General features: G+C 49.2%; 1 non-coding gene across 1 annotated transcript; it reads right to left on the bottom strand.

The window, feature by feature from the left end:
• Window positions 1-13401: 13401 nt before the first annotated feature.
• Window positions 13402-13474, bottom strand: Trnaa-ggc (transfer RNA alanine (anticodon GGC)). Its single transcript has one exon. It is a non-coding gene; the product is annotated as a tRNA-Ala (tRNA).
• Window positions 13475-14252: the final 778 nt, after the last annotated feature.

The raw sequence follows: 14252 nt of genomic DNA, 5'->3' as shown, positions 1-14252 counted from the left end.
TCCTTGTCGACAATCATACAGCACCTGAGGTAACAAACACATCTCGAGCCCCATTGTGCACTCCATTATTCATGCCAACTCAGTGCCTCGCTCTTTACTACTGTGTACCAATCTTGTCGTCCAACTGCAAAACACTGGGCCACAACAAGTTTCCGCGTCTCCATTGCACTGCGCATACTACGAAATGCTCCCCAAACTTGGCACTCACCCTCGCAGCCGACTTTTCCGACTTTCCACGACGCTCACGCAACGCTCACGCTAGTGACAGCATTATTTATAGTTCGACGTCGCGCCAAATCGAAGGAGCACATTTCGCCTACGGCTTAGGCCGCCCTCCTAGTGTGGCTGCTCGGTGTCTGCAGGCAGCGAGAGTCTGCAAGCTTCCTGTGTTCGCACCTATGTCACCTTTGCTTGCTTGTCAGAGACAGACTATCGCAAAACATACAACTCACTCCATGAATTGATTGCTACGGCATCTGTTATCAGCAGTCACAACTAGCAACACCAGTAGCAGCTGACTGCACGCAAAGAATAGGAATGTGCAGTGGGATTTACGTGAACTCGGCGCAAGGCAGATCTTTCCGACATAGGCTTGAGAATCTTACGGGAACACTTGTACTGTTTCTAAATTAAGTGTAGGCGTGGGAGGAGGGTACTTCCTGCGCACTAATAACAGCACGCTTGTCAATTGTGGATGCTAATCATTCGCTTGTATCTTCCTAGACACATCTGCTGGTTGTGAATTATTCCACTTGCATATCAAGGTGCGCATGTAGGTGTGTTAAAAATTCTGGAGGCACTGGGTATTGATCCCAGTACCTCTCGCATACTAAGCGAGCGATCTACCATCTGAGCTACGCCCGCCCACCCGAAGACTAATGGTGCTACATATAGCCATATAGACGACACAGACCCTTGCACTCCCATTATTCAGCAGACAAACACTACTCTCTATGTATCCGTTAGGGTGTCTTTCAGGTTTCGTGCATTCTGTATCGAATCGTAGTTGGCCACAATGAAAGTGGCACGTATAACGTCGAAAATAGAATACGGACACCGCTCTGAGTAAGACCAACGTGTTGTCCACCCTCTATACTTCAATGAGGTTAAGCCGCGATACCTAAGACAGATCTGCACTCGATGACACCTCGATAACAGCCGGTCCCCACACTTACATCTTGCTCTCCTTACGTCAGTACACATCATATCAGACTGTGACGCTGGCTTTGCAACATCTTGCGTGCCCTTAGGTTCGCCGCGACCAACACTTACCATGCACTGACCACAAAAAATGGAGGCGCCGCGACTTGAACCCTGGACCTTTCACACGCCAAGCGAACGCTCTACCAACTGAGCTACGCCCCATGCACGAGCAAACTGCGCTATTCCCCATTCTTTGCGACTCAGATGCGCACGGACACGATGGTTGGTTGGTTTGTAGCGGTGAAGGGGGCAGAGTACAAAGGCGTGGACCCGTTCATATACACAAAAGTTCCAAGTAGTTTCGATGCTCTGGTACTACAAATGCAAATTCCGTCTGTTTTTAACGTCTTAAATTGAAAGAGCCGTCACAAATTGCTCCGTTTTCACTCCTTGTCGACAATCATACAGCACCTGAGGTAACAAACACATCTCGAGCCGCATTGTGGACTCCATTATTCATGCCAACTCAGTGCCTCGCTCTTTACTACTGTGTACCAATCTTGTCGTCCAACTGCAAAACACTGGGCCACAACAAGTTTCCGCGTCTCCATTGCACTGCACATACTACGAAACGCTCCCCAAATTTGGCACTCACCCTCGCAGCCGACTTTTCCGACTTTCCACGACGCTCACGCAACGCTCACGCTAGTGACAGCATTATTTATAGTTCGACGTCGCGCCAAATCGAAGGAGCACATTTCGCCTACGGCTTAGGCCGCCCTCCTAGTGTGGCTGCTCGGTGTCTGCAGGCAGCGGGGGTCTGCAAGCTTCCTGTGTTCGCACCTATGTCACCTTTGCTTGCTTGTCAGAGACAGACTATCGCAAAACATACAACTCACTCCATGAATTGATTGCTACGGCATCTGTTATCAGCAGTCACAACTAGCAACACCAGTAGCAGCTGACTGCACGCAAAGAATAGGAATGTGCAGTGGGATTTACGTGAACTCGGCGCAAGCTTGTCTCTTCCTAGACACATCTGCTGGCTGTGAATTATTCCACTTGCATATCAAGGTGCGCATGTAGGTGTGTTAGAAATTCTAGATTCACTGGGTATTGATCCCAGTACCTCTCGCATACTAAGCAAGCGCTCTACCATCTGAGCTACGCCCGCCCCCCCGAAGACTAATGGTGCTGCATACAGCCATATAGACGACACAGACCCTTGCACTCCCATTATTCAGCAGACAAACACTACTCTCTATGTATCTGTTAGGGTGTCTTTCAGGTTTCGTGCATTCTGTATCGAATCGTAGTTGGCCACAATGAAAGTGGCACGTATAACGTCGAAAATAGAATTCGGACACCGCTCTGAGTAAGACCAACGTGTTGTCCACCCTCTATACTTCAATGAGGTTAAGCCGCGATACCTAAGACAGATCTGCACTCGATGACACCTCGATAACAGCCGGTCCCCACACTTACATCTTGCTCTCCTTACGTCAGTATACATCATATCAGTCTGTGACGCTGGCTTTGCAACATCTTGCGTGCCCTTAGGTTCGCCGCGACCAACACTTACCATGCACTGACCACAAAAAATGGAGGCGCCGCGACTTGAACCCTGGACCTTTCACACGCCAAGCGAACGCTCTACCAACTGAGCTACGCCCCATGCAAGAGCAAACTGCGCTATTCCCCATTCTTTGCGACTCAGATGCGCACGGACACGATGGTTGGTTGGTTTGTAGCGGTGAAGGGAGCAGAGTACAAAGGCGCGGACCCGTTCATATACACAAAAGTTCCAAGTAGTTTCGATGCTCTGGTATTACAAATGCAAATTCCGTCTGTTTTTAACGTCTTAAATTGAAAGAGCCGTCACAAATTGCTCCGTTTTCACTCCTTGTCGACAATCATACAGCACCTGAGGTAACAAACACATCTCGAGCCCCATTGTGCACTCCATTATTCATGCCAACTCAGTGCCTCGCTCTTTACTACTGTGTACCAATGTTGTCGTCCAACTGCAAAACACTGGGCCACAACAAGTTTCCGCGTCTCCATTGCACTGCACATACTACGAAACGCTCCCCAAACTTGGCACTCACCCTCGCAGCCGACTTTTCCGACTTTCCACGACGCTCACGCAACGCTCACACTAGTGACAGCATTATTTATAGTTCGACGTCGCGCCAAATCGAAGGAGCACATTTCGCCTACGGCTTAGGCCGCCCTCCTAGTGTGGCTGCTCGGTGTCTGCAGGCAGCGGGGGTCTGCAAGCTTCCTGTGTTCGCACCTATGTCACCTTTGCTTGCTTGTCAGAGACAGACTATCGTAAAACATACAACTCACTCCATGAATTGATTGCTACGGCATCTGTTATCAGCAGTCACAACTAGCAACACCAGTAGCAGCTGACTGCACGCAAAGAATAGGAATGTGCAGTGGGATTTACGTGAACTCGGCGCAAGGCAGATCTTTCCGACATAGGCTTGAGAATCTTACGGGAACACTTGTACTGTTTCTAAATTAAGTGTAGGCGTGGGAGGAGGGTACTTCCTGCGCACTAATAACAGCACGCTTGTCAATTGTGGATGCTAATCATTCGCTTGTATCTTCCTAGACACATCTGCTGGTTGTGAATTATTCCACTTGCATATCAAGGTGCGCATGTAGGTGTGTTAAAAATTCTGGAGGCACTGGGTATTGATCAAGGTACCTCTCGCATACTAAGCGAGCGATCTACCATCTGAGCTACGCCCGCCCACCCGAAGACTAATGGTGCTACATATAGCCATATAGACGACACAGACCCTTGCACTCCCATTATTCAGCAGACAAACACTACTCTCTATGTATCCGTTAGGGTGTCTTTCAGGTTTCGTGCATTCTGTATCGAATCGTAGTTGGCCACAATGAAAGTGGCACGTATAACGTCGAAAATAGAATTCGGACACCACTCTGAGTAAGACCAACGTGTTGTCCACCCTCTATACTTCAATGAGGTTAAGCCGCGATACCTAAGACAGATCTGCACTCGATGACACCTCGATAACAGCCGGTCCCCACACTTACATCTTGCTCTCCTTACGTCAGTATACATCATATCAGTCTGTGACGCTGGCTTTGCAACATCTTGCGTGCCCTTAGGTTCGCCGCGACCAACACTTACCATGCACTGACCACAAAAAATGGAGGCGCCGCGACTTGAAATCTGGACATTTCACACGCCAAGCGAACGCTCTACCAACTGAGCTACGCCCCATGCACGAGCAAACTGCGCTATTCCCCATTCTTTGCGACTCAGATGCGCACGGACACGGTGGTTGGTTGGTTTGTAGCGGTGAAGGGAGCAGAGTACAAAGGCGCGGACCCGTTCTTATACACAAATGTTCCAAGTAGTTTCGATGCTCTGGTATTACAAATGCAAATTCCGTCTGTTTTTAACGTCTTAAATTGAAAGAGCCGTCACAAATTGCTCCGTTTTCACTCCTTGTCGACAATCATACAGCACCTGAGGTAACAAACACATCTCGAGCCCCATTGTGCACTCCATTATTCATGCCAACTCAGTGCCTCGCTCTTTACTACTGTGTACCAATCTTGTCGTCCAACTGCAGAACTCTGGGCCACAACAAGTTTCCGCGTCTCCATTGCACTGCGCATACTACGAAACGCTCCCCAAACTTGGCACTCACCCTCACAGCCGACTTTTCCGACTTTCCACGACGCTCACGCAACGCTCACGCTAGTGACAGCATTATTTATATTTCGACGTCGCGCCAAAGCGAATGAGCACATTTCGCCTACGGCTTAGGCCGACCTCCTAGTGTGGCTGCTCGGTGTCTGCAGGCAGCGAGGGTCTGCAAGCTTCCTGTGTTCGCACCTATGTCACCTTTGCTTGCTTGTCAGAGACAGACTATCGCAAAACATACAACTCACTCCATGAATTGATTGAAACGGCATCTGTTATCAGCAGTCACAACTAGCAACACCAGTAGCAGCTGACTGCACGCAAAGAATAGGAATGTGCAGTGGGATTTACGTGAACTCGGCGCAAGGCAGATCTTTCCGACATAGGCTTGAGAATCTTACGGGAACACTTGTACTGTTTCTAAATTAAGTGTAGGCGTGGGAGGAGGGTGCTTCCTGCGCACTAATAACAGCACGCTTGTCAATTGTGGATGCTAATCATTCGCTTGTATCTTCCTAGACACATCTGCTGGTTGTGAATTATTCCACTTGCATATCAAGGTGCGCATGTAGGTGTGTTAAAAGTTCTGGAGGCACTGGGTATTGATCCCAGTACCTCTCGCATACTAAGCGAGCGATCTACCATCTGAGCTACGCCCGCCCATCCGAAGACTAATGGTGCTACATATAGCCATATAGACGACACAGACCCTTGCACTCCCATTGTTCAGCAGACAAACACTACTCTCTATGTATCCGTTAGGGTGTCTTTCAGGTTTCGTGCATTCTGTATCGAATCGTAGTTGGCCACAATGAAAGTGGCACGTAAAACGTCGAAAATAGAATTCGGACACCGCTCTGAGTAAGACCAACGTGTTGTCAAACCTCTATACTTAAATGAGGTTAAGCCGCGATACCTAAGACAGATCTGCACTCGATGACACCTCGATAACAGCCGGTCCCCACTCTTACATCTTGCTCTCCTTACGTCAGTATACATCACATCAGACTGTGACGCTGGTTTTGCAACATCTTGCGTGCCTTTAGGTTCGCCGCGACCAACACTTACCATGCACTGACCACAAAAAATGGAGGCGCCGCGACTTGAACCCAGGACCTTTCACACGACAAGCGAACGCTCTACCAACTGAGCTACGCCCCATGCACGAGCAAACTGCGCTATTCCCCATTCTTTGCGACTCAGATGCGCACGGACACGATGGTTGGTTGGTTTGTAGCGGTGAAGGGAGCAGAGTACAAAGGCGCGGACCCGTTCTTATACACAAATGTTCCAAGTAGTTTCGATGCTCTGGTATTACAAATGCAAATTCCGTCTGTTTTTAACGTCTTAAATTGAAAGAGCCGTCACAAATTGCTCCGTTTTCACTCCTTGTCGACAATCATACAGCACCTGAGGTAACAAACACATCTCGAGCCCCATTGTGCACTCCATTATTCATGCCAACTCAGTGCCTCGCTCTTTACTACTGTGTACCAATGTTGTCGTCCAACTGCAAAACACTGGGCCACAACAAGTTTCCGCGTCTCCATTGCACTGCGCATACTACGAAACGCTCCCCAAACTTGGCACTCACCCTCGCAGCCGACTTTTCCGACTTTCCACGACGCTCACGCAACGCTCACGCTAGTGACAGCATTATTTATATTTCGACGTCGCGCCAAAGCGAATGAGCACATTTCGCCTACTGCTTAGGCCGACCTCCTAGTGTGGCTGCTCGGTGTCTGCAGGCAGCGAGGGTCTGCAAGCTTCCTGTGTTCGCACCAATGTCACCCTTGCTTGCTTGTCAGAGACAGACTATCGCAAAACATACAACTCACTCCATGAATTGATTGAAACGGCATCTGTTATCAGCAGTCACAACTAGCAACACCAGTAGCAGCTGACTGCACGCAAAGAATAGGAATGTGCAGTGGGATTTACGTGAACTCGGCGCAAGGCAGATCTTTCCGACATAGGCTTGAGAATCTTACGGGAACACTTGTACTGTTTCTAAATTAAGTGTAGGCGTGGGAGGAGGGTACTTCCTGCGCACTAATAACAGCACGCTTGTCAATTGTGGATGCTAATCATTCGCTTGTATCTTCCTAGACACATCTGCTGGCTGTGAAGTATTCCACTTGCATATCAAGGTGCGCATGTAGGTGTGTTAAAAATTCTGTAGGCACTGGGTATTGATCCCAGTACCTCTACCATCTGAGCTACGCCCGCCCCCCCGAAGGCTAATGGTGCTACATACAGCCATACAGACGACACAGACCCTTGCACTCCCATTATTCAGCAGACAAACACTACTCTCAATGTATCCGTTAGGGTGTCTTTCAGGTTTCGTGCATTCTGTATCGAATCGTAGTTGGCCAAAATGAAAGTGGCACGTATAACGTCGAAAATAGAATTCCGACACAGCTCTGAGTAAGACCAACGTGTTGTCCACCCTCTAGACTTCAATGAGGTTAAGCCGCGATACCTAAGACAGATCTGCACTCGATGACACATCTATAACAGCCGGTCCCCACACTTACATCTTGCTCTCCTTACGTCAGTATACATCATATCAGTCTGTGACGCTGGCTTTGCAACATCTTGCGTGCCTTTAGGTTCGCCGCGACCAACACTTACCATGCACTGACCACAAAAAATGGAGGCGCCGCGGCTTGAACCCTGGACCTTTCACATGCCAAGCGAACGCTCTACCAACTGAGCTACGCCCCATGCACGAGCAAAAAGCGCTATTCCCCATTCTTTGCGACTCAGATGCGCACGGACACGATGGTTGGTTGGTTTGTAGCGGTGAAGGGAGCGGAGTACAAAGGCGCGGACCCGTTCATATACACAAAAGTTCCAAGTAGTTTCGATGCTCTGGTATTACAAATGCAAATTCCGTCTGTTTTTAACGTCTTAAATTGAAAGAGCCGTCACAAATTGCTCCGTTTTCACTCCTTGTCGACAATTATACAGCACCTGAGGTAACAAACACATCTCGAGCCCCATTGTGCACTACATTATTTATGCCAACTCAGTGCCTCGCTCTTTACTACTGTGTACCAATCTTGTCGTCCAACTGCAAAACACTGGGCCACAACAAGTTTCCGCGTCTCCATTGCACTGCGCATACTACAAAACGCTCCCCAAACTTGGCACTCACCCTCGCAGCCGACTTTTCCGACTTTCCACGACGCTCACGCAACGCTCACGCTAGTGACAGCATTATTTATAGTTCGACGTCGCGCCAAAGCGAATGAGCACAATTCGCCTACGGCTTAGGCCGCCCTCCTAGTGTGGCTGCTCGGTGTCTGCAGGCAGCGAGGGTCTGCAAGCTTCCTGTGTTCGCACCTATGTCACCTGTGCTTGCTTGTCAGAGACAGACTATCGCAAAACATACAACTCACTCCATGAATTGATTGCTACGGCATCTGTTATCAGCAGTCACAACTAGCAACACCAGTAGCAGCTGACTGCACGCAAAGAATAGGAATGTGCAGTGGGATTTACGTGAACTCGGAGCAAGCTTGTATCTTCCTAGACACATCTGCTGGCTGTGAAGTATTCCACTTGCATATCAAGGTGCGCATGTAGGTGTGTTAAAAATTGTGGGGGCACTGGGTATTGATCCCAGTACCTCTCGCATACTAAGCGAGCGCTCTACCATCTGAGCTACGCCCGCCCCCCCGAAGACTAGTGGTGCTACATACAGCCATATAGACGACACAGACCCTTGCACTCCCATTATTCAGCAGACAAACACTACTCTCTATGTATCCGTTAGGGTGTCTTTCAGGTTTCGTGCATTCTGTATCGAATCGTAGTTGCCAAAATGAAAGTGGCACGTATAACGTCGAAAATAGAATTCGGACACCGCTCTGAGTAAGACCAACGTGTTGTCCACCCTCTAGACTTCAATGAGGTTAAGCCGCGATACCTAAGACAGATCTGCACTCGATGACACCTCGATAACAGCCGGTCCCCACACTTACATCTTGCTCTCCTTACGTCAGTATACATCATATCAGTCTGTGACGCTGGCTTTGCAACATCTTGCGTGCCTTTAGGTTCGCCGCGACCAACACTTACCATGCACTTACCACAAAAAATGGAGGCGCCGCGGCTTGAACCCTGGACCTTTCACATGCCAAGCGAACGCTCTACCAACTGAGCTACGCCCCATGCACGAGCAAACTGCGCTATTCCCCATTCTTTGCGACTCAGATGCGCACGAACACGATGGTTGGTTGGTTTGTAGCGGTGAAGGGAGCAGAGTACAAAGGCGCGGACCCGTTCATATACACAAAAGTTCCAAGTATTACAAATGCAAATTCCGTCTGTTTTTAACGTCTGGAATTGAAAGAGCCGTCACAAATTGCTCCGTTTTCACTCCTTGTCGACAATTATACAGCACCTGAGGTAACAAACACATCTCGAGCCCCATTGTGCACTACATTATTTATGCCAACTCAGTGCCTCGCTCTTTACTACTGTGTACCAATCTTGTAGTCCAACTGCTAAACACTGGGCCACAACAAGTTTCCGCGTCTCCATTGCACTGCGCATACTACAAAACGCTCCCCAAACTTGGCACTCACCCTCGCAGCCGACTTTTCCGACTTTCCACGACGCTCACGCTAGTGACAGCATTATTTATAGTTCGACGTCGCGCCAAAGCGAATGAGCACAATTCGCCTACGGCTTAGGCCGCCCTCCTAGTGTGGCTGCTCGGTGTCTGCAGGCAGCGAGGGTCTGCAAGCTTCCTGTGTTCGCACCTATGTCACCTGTGCTTGCTTGTCAGAGACAGACTATCGCAAAACATACAACTCACTCCATGAATTGATTGCTACGGCATCTGTTATCAGCAGTCACAACTAGCAACACCAGTAGCAGCTGACTGCACGCAAAGAATAGGAATGTGCAGTGGGATTTACGTGAACTCGGAGCAAGCTTGTATCTTCCTAGACACATCTGCTGGCTGTGAAGTATTCCACTTGCATATCAAGGTGCGCATGTAGGTGTGTTAAAAATTGTGGGGGCACTGGGTATTGATCCCAGTACCTCTCGCATACTAAGCGAGCGCTCTACCATCTGAGCTACGCCCGCCCCCCCGAAGACTAGTGGTGCTACATACAGCCATATAGACGACACAGACCCTTGCACTCCCATTATTCAGCAGACAAACACTACTCTCTATGTATCCGTTAGGGTGTCTTTCAGGTTTCGTGCATTCTGTATCGAATCGTAGTTGCCAAAATGAAAGTGGCACGTATAACGTCGAAAATAGAATTCGGACACCGCTCTGAGTAAGACCAACGTGTTGTCCACCCTCTAGACTTCAAGGAGGTTAAGCCGCGATACCTAAGACAGATCTGCACTCGATGACACCTCGATAACAGCCGGTCCCCACACTTACATCTTGCTCTCCTTACGTCAGTATACATCATATCAGTCTGTGACGCTGGCTTTGCAACATCTTGCGTGCCTTTAGGTTCGCCGCGACCAACACTTACCATGCACTGACCACAAAAAATGGAGGCGCCGCGGCTTGAACCCTGGACCTTTCACATGCCAAGCGAACGCTCTACCAACTGAGCTACGCCCCATGCACGAGCAAACTGCGCTATTCCCCATTCTTTGCGACTCAGATGCGCACGAACACGATGGTTGGTTGGTTTGTAGCGGTGAAGGGAGCAGAGTACAAAGGCGCGGACCCGTTCATATACACAAAAGTTCCAAGTATTACAAATGCAAATTCCGTCTGTTTTTAACGTCTTAAATTGAAAGAGCCGTCACAAATTGCTCCGTTTTCACTCCTTGTCGACAATTATACAGCACCTGAGGTAACAAACACATCTCGAGCCCCATTGTGCACTACATTATTTATGCCAACTCAGTGCCTCGCTCTTTACTACTGTGTACCAATCTTGTCGTCCAACTGCAAAACACTGGGCCACAACAAGTTTCCGCGTCTCCATTGCACTGCGCATACTACAAAACGCTCCCCAAACTTGGCACTCACCCTCGCAGCCGACTTTTCCGACTTTCCACGACGCTCACGCAACGCTCACTCTAGTGACAGCATTATTTATAGTTCGACGTCGCGCCAAAGCGAATGAGCACAATTCGCCTACGGCTTAGGCCGCCCTCCTAGTGTGGCTGCTCGGTGTCTGCAGGCAGCGAGGGTCTGCAAGCTTCCTGTGTTCGCACCTATGTCACCTGTGCTTGCTTGTCAGAGACAGACTATCGCAAAACATACAACTCACTCCATGAATTGATTGCTACGGCATCTGTTATCAGCAGTCACAACTAGCAACACCAGTAGCAGCTGACTGCACGCAAAGAATAGGAATGTGCAGTGGGATTTACGTGAACTCGGAGCAAGCTTGTATCTTCCTAGACACATCTGCTGGCTGTGAAGTATTCCACTTGCATATCAAGGTGCGCATGTAGGTGTGTTAAAAATTGTGGGGGCACTGGGTATTGATCCCAGTACCTCTCGCATACTAAGCGAGCGCTCTACCATCTGAGCTACGCCCGCCCACCCCGAAGACTAGTGCTGCTACATACAGCCATATAGACGACACAGACCCTTACACTCCCATTATTCAGCAGACAAACACTACTCTCTATGTATCCGTTAGGGTGTCTTTCAGGTTTCGTGCATTCTGTATCGAATCGTAGTTGCCAAAATGAAAGTGGCACGTATAACGTCGAAAATAGAATTCGGACACCGCTCTGAGTAAGACCAACGTGTTGTCCACCCTCTAGACTTCAATGAGGTTAAGCCGCGATACCTAAGACAGATCTGCACTCGATGACACCTCGATAACAGCCGGTCCCCACACTTACATCTTGCTCTCCTTACGTCAGTATACATCATATCAGTCTGCGACGCTGGCTTTGCAACATCTTGCGTGCCTTTAGGTTCGCCGCGACCAACACTTACCATGCACTGACCACAAAAAATGGAGGCGCCGCGGCTTGAACCCTGGACCTTTCACATGCCAAGCGAACGCTCTACCAACTGAGCTACGCCCCACGCACGAGCAAACTGCGCTATTCCCCATTCTTTGCGACTCAGATGCGCACGAACACGATGGTTGGTTGGTTTGTAGCGGTGAAGGGAGCAGAGTACAAAGGCGCGGACCCGTTCATATACACAAAAGTTCCAAGTAGTTTCGATGCTCTGGTGTTACAAATGCAAATTCCGTCTGTTTTTAACGTCTTAAATTGAAAGAGCCGCCACAAATTGCTCCGTTTTCACTCCTTGTCGACAATTATACAGCACCTGAGGTAACAAACACATCTCGAGCCCCATTGTGCACTACATTATTTATGCCAACTCAGTGCCTCGCTCTTTACTACTGTGTACCAATCTTGTCGTCCAACTGCAAAACACTGGGCCACAACAAGTTTCCGCGTCTCCATTGCACTGCGCATACTACGAAATGCTCCCCAAACTTGGCACTCACCCTCGCAGCCGACGTTTCCGACTTTCCACGACGCTCACGCAACGCTCACGCTAGTGACAGCATTATTTATAGTTCGACGTCGCGCCAAAGCGAATGAGTACATTTCGCCTACGGCTTAGGCCGCCCTCCTAGTGTGGCTGCTCGGTGTCTGCAGGCAGCGAGGGTCTGCAAGCTTCCTGTGTTCGCACCTATGTCACCTGTGCTTGCTTGTCAGAGACAGACTATCGCAAAACATACAACTCACTCCATGAATTGATTGCTACGGCATCTGTTATCAGCAGTCACAAAAAGCAACACCAGTAGCAGCTGACTGCACGCAAAGAATAGGAATGTGCAGTGGGAATTACGTGAACTCGGCGCAAGGCAGATCTTTCCGACATAGGCTTGAGAATCTTACGGGAACACTTGTACTGTTTCTAAATTAAGTGCAGGCGTGGGAGGAGGGTGCTTCCTGCGCACCAATAACAGCACGCTTGTCAATTGTGGATGCTAATCATTCGCTTGTATCTTCCTAGACACATCTGCTGGTTGTGAATTATTCCACTTGCATATCAAGGTGCGCATGTAGCTGTGTTAAAAGTTCTGGAGGCACTGGGTATTGATCCCAGTACCTCTCGCATACTAAGCGAGCGCTCTACCATCAGAGCTACGCCCGCCCCCCCCCCCCGAAGACTAATGGTGCTACATACAGCCATATAGACGACACAGACCCTTGCACTCCCATTATTCAGCAGACAAACACTACTCTCTATGTATCCGTTAGGGTGTCTTTCAGGTTTCGTGCATTCTGTATCGAATCGTAGTTGGCCAAAATGAAAGTGGCACGTATAACGTCGAAAATAGAATTCGGACACCGCTCTGAGTAAGACCAACGTGTTGTCCACCCTCTAGACTTCAATGAGGTTAAGCCGCGATACCTAAGACAGATCTGCACTCGATGACACCTCGATAACAGCCGGTCCCCACACTTACATCTTGCTCTCCTTACGTCAGTATACATCATATCAGTCTGTGACGCTGGCTTTGCAACATCTTGCGTGCCTTTAGGTTCGCCGCGACCATCACTTACCATGCACTGACCACAAAAAATTGAGGCGCCGCGGCTTGAACCCTGGACCTTTCACATGCCAAGCGAACGCTCTACCAACTGAGCTACGCCCCATGCACAACCAAACTGCACTATTCCCCATTCATTGCGACTCAGATGCGCACGGACACGATGGTTGGTTGGTTTGTAGCGGTGAAGGGAGCGGAGTACAAAGGCGCGGACCCGTTCATATACACAAAAGTTCCAAGTAGTTTCGATGCTCTGGTATTACAAATGCAAATTCCGTCTGTTTTTAACGACTTAAATTGAAAGAGCCGTCACATATTGCTCCGTTTTCACTCATTGTAGACAATTATACAGCACCTGAGGTAACAAACACATCTCGAGCCCCATTGTGCACTACATTATTTATGCCAACTCAGTGCCTCGCTCTTTACTACTGTGTACCAATCTTGTCGTCCAACTGCAAAACACTGGGCCACAACAAGTTTCCGCGTCTCTATTGCACTGCACATACTACGAAACGCTCCCCAAACTTGGCACTCACCCTCGCAGCCGACTTTTCCGACTTTCCACGACGCTCACGCTAGTGACAGCATTATTTATAGTTCGACGTCGTGCCAAAGCGAATGAGCACAATTCGCCTACGGCTTAGGCCGCCCTCCTAGTGTGGCTGCTCGGTGTCTGCAGGCAGCGAGGGTCTGCAAGCTTCCTGTGTTCGCACCTATGTCACCTGTGCTTGCTTGTCAGAGACAGACTATCGCAAAACATACAACTCACTCCATGAATTGATTGCTACGGCATCTGTTATCAGCAGTCACAACTAGCAACACCAGTAGCAGCTGACTGCACGCAAAGAATAGGAATGTGCAGTAGGATTTACGTGAACTCG

The sequence above is a fragment of the Schistocerca gregaria genome, chromosome 10, assembly GCF_023897955.1.
Source record: "Schistocerca gregaria isolate iqSchGreg1 chromosome 10, iqSchGreg1.2, whole genome shotgun sequence".
NCBI classification, from domain to species: Eukaryota; Metazoa; Arthropoda; class Insecta; order Orthoptera; family Acrididae; genus Schistocerca; species Schistocerca gregaria.
This window is presented reverse-complemented; position numbering and strand designations above follow the sequence as displayed.